The 5,882-nt window shown below is 36.7% G+C and overlaps 1 pseudogene; it reads right to left on the reverse strand.

Annotated features, from left to right (window-relative positions):
- Positions 1-1,143: 1,143 nt before the first annotated feature.
- On the reverse strand, positions 1,144-2,136 carry LOC105884129 (olfactory receptor 4A16-like; annotated as a pseudogene).
- Between the last annotated feature and the right edge of the window lie 3,746 nt (positions 2,137-5,882).

Raw genomic sequence — 5,882 nt, forward strand, 5'->3', positions numbered from 1 at the left:
AGGACTATAGGTAACAAAACTACACGATATTTGAGATTTATGCTAAGTGAGTGTATTTCAGCTGCTGTTTTGACAGAAACCAAAAATTGAGATGGATGGATATCTTCATTTCCTTCACTATAGTAACCATTTTAGTCTTTATGTGTATCTTGAAACACCATGTTGTATACCTTAAATAAACATAAAACTCATTTTTTAAAAATGTAAATTGTAACCAAGTGTAGATAATGTTCCATATTACAATGAAAGCAATTCTATATTCTTCCTGGTTTTGGATATTCCAACATGGCTGGAATTGAGGAAAACTTACTATTTTATAAAACTGAAAAACAAAACATTATTTATGCCACAATAAATCATTTTTAAGTCTAAAAGTAAAGTATTTAAATTTAATACAACTTTTAGAAAATACATTGTTTATGCAAAACAACACATTTCTTTACCTATATCTTCGGCATCATGAAGACACAATTAGAAGCTCTGCCTGTTCTTCGAAGAATGTCAAAACTGCACACGATAACTAGTGAGGAAAATCATGAAAATAAGAAAAAGGAAAGTAGCTATCTCATAATCAAGAACCAGATTCTGTTTTTGTCATCACCCACATTTACTCCAACAAAATGGTCCACTGACAGTGTCTTTAACTAAACATAATATCTCTGTCAACCAAACAACCTGAACTGTTAATGCATGACAATGACCTGAGGAACAGAGGCAATCCTAGGAAAAAATGATAGTATAGATACAGAAAGCTACTTTGTTGATAAATTAATGACCATTAAAACATAAAATCTAACCTTCTGACCTGAGAAATTTGTTCTAAGTATTAGTCAAATTGGTTTCTCAAGAATGTGAGACATAGTAAATTTTCAAAAACAGCCTGTCTTTCCCCTTTGAAAACAATAAAACACTTTCATCTAAGTTCCATTTCAATATGAACTAAGAAAAATAAAGTTACAAGATAAGTTTAGTTTTGTTATTACCTGTAATAGGATAACTGTGCCCTTTTTTCACCTTGCAGAACTTCTCTATTAGACTGATTGTAATCTCAAAAGATCATTTATTCCACTTCTGGTGACTTTGAATAAAAACAAGCATTTCTAGAGAATCCTTTGAATTGACTACATAATCCAGTGCTAGAATTTACTGTTTGTTTGTTGTCTTAGAACTGGAAATAAACACATTCAGTGTGGAAAACATTCATATTCTAGCTACAGTTAACTTTTTACACCAGAGTTTTTCCATAGCATTTTTCATCTCTGAATTTCTCAAGGTATGTATTAAAGGATTCAACATGGGAGTCACAACTGTATAAACCACAGTCATGGATTTATCAATGGGAAAGTTGGAGACAGGTCTAACATACATGAAAATACAGGGGACAAAAGAGAGGGCAACCATGGTGATGTGGGAGCTGCAGGTAGACAAGGCTTTTCTCCTCATTTCCTGGCTGTAACTTTTAAGGGAGATTAGAATGGCTCCATAGGAGATGAGCAGAAGGGTGAAGATGACCATGCAGATGGTTCCACCATTGGCGACCATAATGATACCTATAGAGTAGGTGTCAGTGCACGCAAGTTCCAGTAATGAATGGGTAGATGTCACAGAAGTGGTCGATGACATTGGTGCCACAGAAGGAGAGATTGTATACAAAGACAATTTGGACCAAAGAGTGCACAAAACCCCCAACACAGGCCACCACCAGCAGAAGAACGCAAACCCGTCGATTCATGACAGTCAAATAGTGCAGAGGCTTACAGATGGCCACGTAGCAATCAAGGCCATCGCCACCAGAAGGAAGACCTCAGCTCCACCAAAGAAATGTTCTAAAAACAGCTGTCCCATGCATGCTGGGAAGGTAATCATCTTTTTATCACAGAGTAAGTCTACAAGCAATTTGGGGGAAATGTTAGTGAAGTAAGCAACATCGATGAGTGATAGAGCAGCCAGGAAGAAGTACATTGGGGAGCCCAGGGAGGGGCTGCTGACAACAGTCACAATGATGAGCAGGTTGCCCACCATCATCACAATCTATATGAGTAAAAACATCACAAATAAAAAACATCATCATTGCCCATCGGGATCTTGAAAGAGGCCTAGGAGGACAAATTCTGTCACATTTGTACTCCCTCCCATTTATACCTTCTGTAAGGCTTATGTCAGAGGTGAGAGCTCAGGAGAATAGGACCTGTAATGAAATGGCAAACAGGACTATGAACACATCCACGATGTCATGGAGCACATCTTCATCATGGTACCCTTAACATGTTACTAAACATTATACCTTTAGTAAGTACCTGGTGAGTTCCTCTCCTAAAGCTCACAATCGACCTTCCTTTAACAACTCCATTTTCTTCAGATGATTTTCCTCGCAGTGTACAGGTAAAAGTTTCTGTCTCTAAGTCTTAGTGGCTACTCTACAGAGAAAAGTAGTGAAGGGCCTAGTAATAATTCATACATTTAATAACTCTTTATTTAAAATATGTTACTACTTGGCACAGGCATGAGCTATGAACACCAGGGAAAGCATCCCTGCTCTCAAGAAACTTTCTCTCTGGTGGTGACAATAAACTCTATATGAACAAACTGATATAGAGTCAGTCCTTAGAATTTGTAGCAGTTGTGGTATCTTTACAATGTGATCTGTGTAGCACCAAATATATAAACCTCTTCTGATATATCTCACTCAATACTATCGCAATCCACTGTCATACCTTCGATTCCTCATGCCTTAAGGATAGTCTGTCTTCATGAATCTGTCATTAAATACCAGTGGACTGGACTGTGAACCATAATAAATAACTACAAAATTATTTAATGTTGTTTTTTGGTTTGACTCTGATTTTTTAGAAGCTGTAATTCTCTGCATTTCATCTTTACCTGTATGACAACTCTTAATACAGTTAAACACTATCCTGATTTTCAGCAATTGATTTGGAACTGAACTATCACCAACTACCACATTAGCAGCTAGTATTATTTTTCTTTTTTTAATTCAGAATATTATGGGGGTACAAACATTTTGATTACATGGAATGCATTTGCCTCGCCCAAGCCAGGGCTACAAGCGTGTCCTTCTCCCATACAGTGTTCTCTGCTTCCATTAGTTATGGATTTACCTCCCCACCCTGCCACCCGACCAGCACCCAGTGAATATTATTACCATCTGAACACTTTAGTGTTGATCAGTTAGTGCCAGTTAGAAACTCTTGGGGTGAGCCAGTTAGTGAGGAAGGAGAAAATACACATTGAAAAGAGAGGTAAGGAACAGTGGAACATGGGTTTATTTATAATACTTTTACGTATAAGAGCGCTCATAAGTAGACTTTCAGTGTCCGGATTCCAAAAAGAGTCATATATGATGGGAAATTCCAAGTTCAGTGTAAGAAGATATAAGGTTGAATCATTTTCTAAGTGTAAGTACAAGTCTGTCTCAGTTTGCTCATTGGAAAATAATGGGATTAAGCTAGATAGTCTCAGAGTTCTTTACAGTCGAACTATCTATGATACTATTAAGGCAGCCCTGCTTTATTTTACCCTGCTGACTTTTCTTTATTTTTCATATATTTATACTTAAATAACAATATCCCAGACTATTACTGTTATTTGAAAAATGCAAGCCAGTGGCAAATGGGCTTTGATCATTACAGTGAGCAAATTATGGGTCTCAGTTTCTCATCAGGGTGCACCTATTTAAGATCCAAGGCATCACTGGAGAGAGAGCACAGCGCAGTCGTCAATAATGTGGACTCTGGAGCCACACTGCCTCTGCCGCAATCCCAGTGTCCCCACTTCCTATGTGACTCTGAGCCAATTAATAAACCTCCTTATGCCCCAGTTTCATCGTTTTTAGAATGGGGACACCTATATTACTTACCTCCCTTAGGCTTGTTGCTGTATTACAACAAAGTAAAGTGCCTAGAACAGTGCCTGGCTCTTAGTAAAGCATCCATAAATGAGAGATACTATTAGTGTTCTTGAATTCGTCACTGTGAACACTGGATCAGACAAAATCTTCTGCATCTTGGACAACTTGAAAAGGATTACAGACAATAGTCCAAGAGAAAATTAATAGTACACCCATAACTCATTAACTTCTTTCTAGGCATACAATAAAATTGTATATCTTAGGAATTACCTACCTAATTATATGTGAGTAGTAATTTTACCCGTTCTGGGATGGACTTTGACGAGAAGCATGCAGAATAATAGGGGGAAAGTTGGACCCAGCAGCAGAAGGAGAGCTACAGAGCAGAAAGTGAAAGAAAGGAAGGATCCAATCAGGAAGCAGAAATGATGCCTAATACATGAATATCAACCAGTAACAAGAATATTAATGTGGTAATTAAGTGAGGCTAGTAGTCTTTTAAAAATCTTCTTCAGAAAGGTTTCTTATAGTGGAGAAGTAAGTACTGGGAGCCCAACCTCCTGAGGGTCCCTGGGGATATTCAGAAGGCTTTTTCAGAAGGGGTATCCACAACAAATAAACCCAGACCAGATCCTAGTAAAGAAAATTTCTAAAAATTCAAAAAGGAAAAAAATCATTGATTTTTTTAAAGTTTCTAGATCTGATGGTTAAGGACAAACTTAAAGAACAGAGAAGAATGGAACAAGTATAGGATACAAACCCAAATTTCTCGTTATTCGCTGCTGAGGAAAATAACCGAATTAGTAAATCTCACATGTAGACAAGATGCTTCCATTTACATAGATCTGGCAGTGGGGCAGATCATGTGCAGGAAGAGTTTGAGCTCCTGCTAGAAGGCAGCTGTGATGAACATTCTATACTCCTCATTCATGTAATTCAGAAATTCTGTCATTGTTGATTCTATAGACTAGTAAAGGCATAACTGTTGAAGAACATAAGGGTATAAAGTAGTTTATTTCCAATTCTCTCTTTTTATCCACACCTCACTTTCTGCAAGCTCTAGCGCCTTTTCTCTCTTAATCAGCAATGACAGATTTCACCAGAATAAATCTTCTATTAGACAATTTAACCATTTACTTATAAGTTAGGGCACATAAACTATCCTCTATAGTTCAAGTCATCAAAGATTACTATGCTTTCAACTTAAAACATTACTTTAACACTTTTCTAGAAGAAAAATAATTTAGCATAGTTTTTTTTTTTTGGCATATTATGGGGGTACAGATTTTAAGGTTTCAATAAATGCCCATTTCCCCCCCTCCCCCCAAAAGTCTGAGTCTCCATCATGACCATCCCCTAGATGGTGCACATCTCACTCATTATGTATGTATATACCCACCCCCCTCCCCCCTCCCACCTGCCCAATACCCTATTACTGTAGTACCTATGTGTCCACTTAAGTGCTACTCAGTTAATACCAGTTTGCTGGAGAATATATCTGGTGCTTGTTTTTCCATTCTTGGGATACTTCGCTTAGTAGTATGGGTTCCAGCTCTAACCAGGAAAATATAAGATGTGCTAAATCACCATTGTTTCTTAGAGCTGAATAGTACAACATGACATTTTTAAAAGATAAATTCCCAAATAACAAAAATGCCCCTATAGTATTTTACAATTTTAGTCTTAAAAATCATTCTAAATGACAGTAGACAAGGTAATGTCAAAGTGTCATTTTTGCTGAGCTACTGTCCCTAACATGTTTGCTTGGATAATTTTTAGATTCATACATAAAAGCCCATATCATGTTTCCAGAACAAAATATGCATTTTGTTCCTTTAAACTCTAACAAGCATGGTATGATACATAATTTGAAATTCTCTAATTCGAATATATCTAAAAGTAATTCTACAGGTTTATTAACATACTATGTAAAATATAATATTCCAAAAACTAAGATTATAAATCTATTGCTTTGTTATACATATAGCATGCAACATGTTTCCCTTGTTATTTG

The sequence above is a fragment of the Microcebus murinus genome, chromosome 4 (genome assembly GCF_040939455.1).
Source record: "Microcebus murinus isolate Inina chromosome 4, M.murinus_Inina_mat1.0, whole genome shotgun sequence".
In the NCBI taxonomy this organism is placed as follows: domain Eukaryota; kingdom Metazoa; phylum Chordata; class Mammalia; order Primates; family Cheirogaleidae; genus Microcebus; species Microcebus murinus.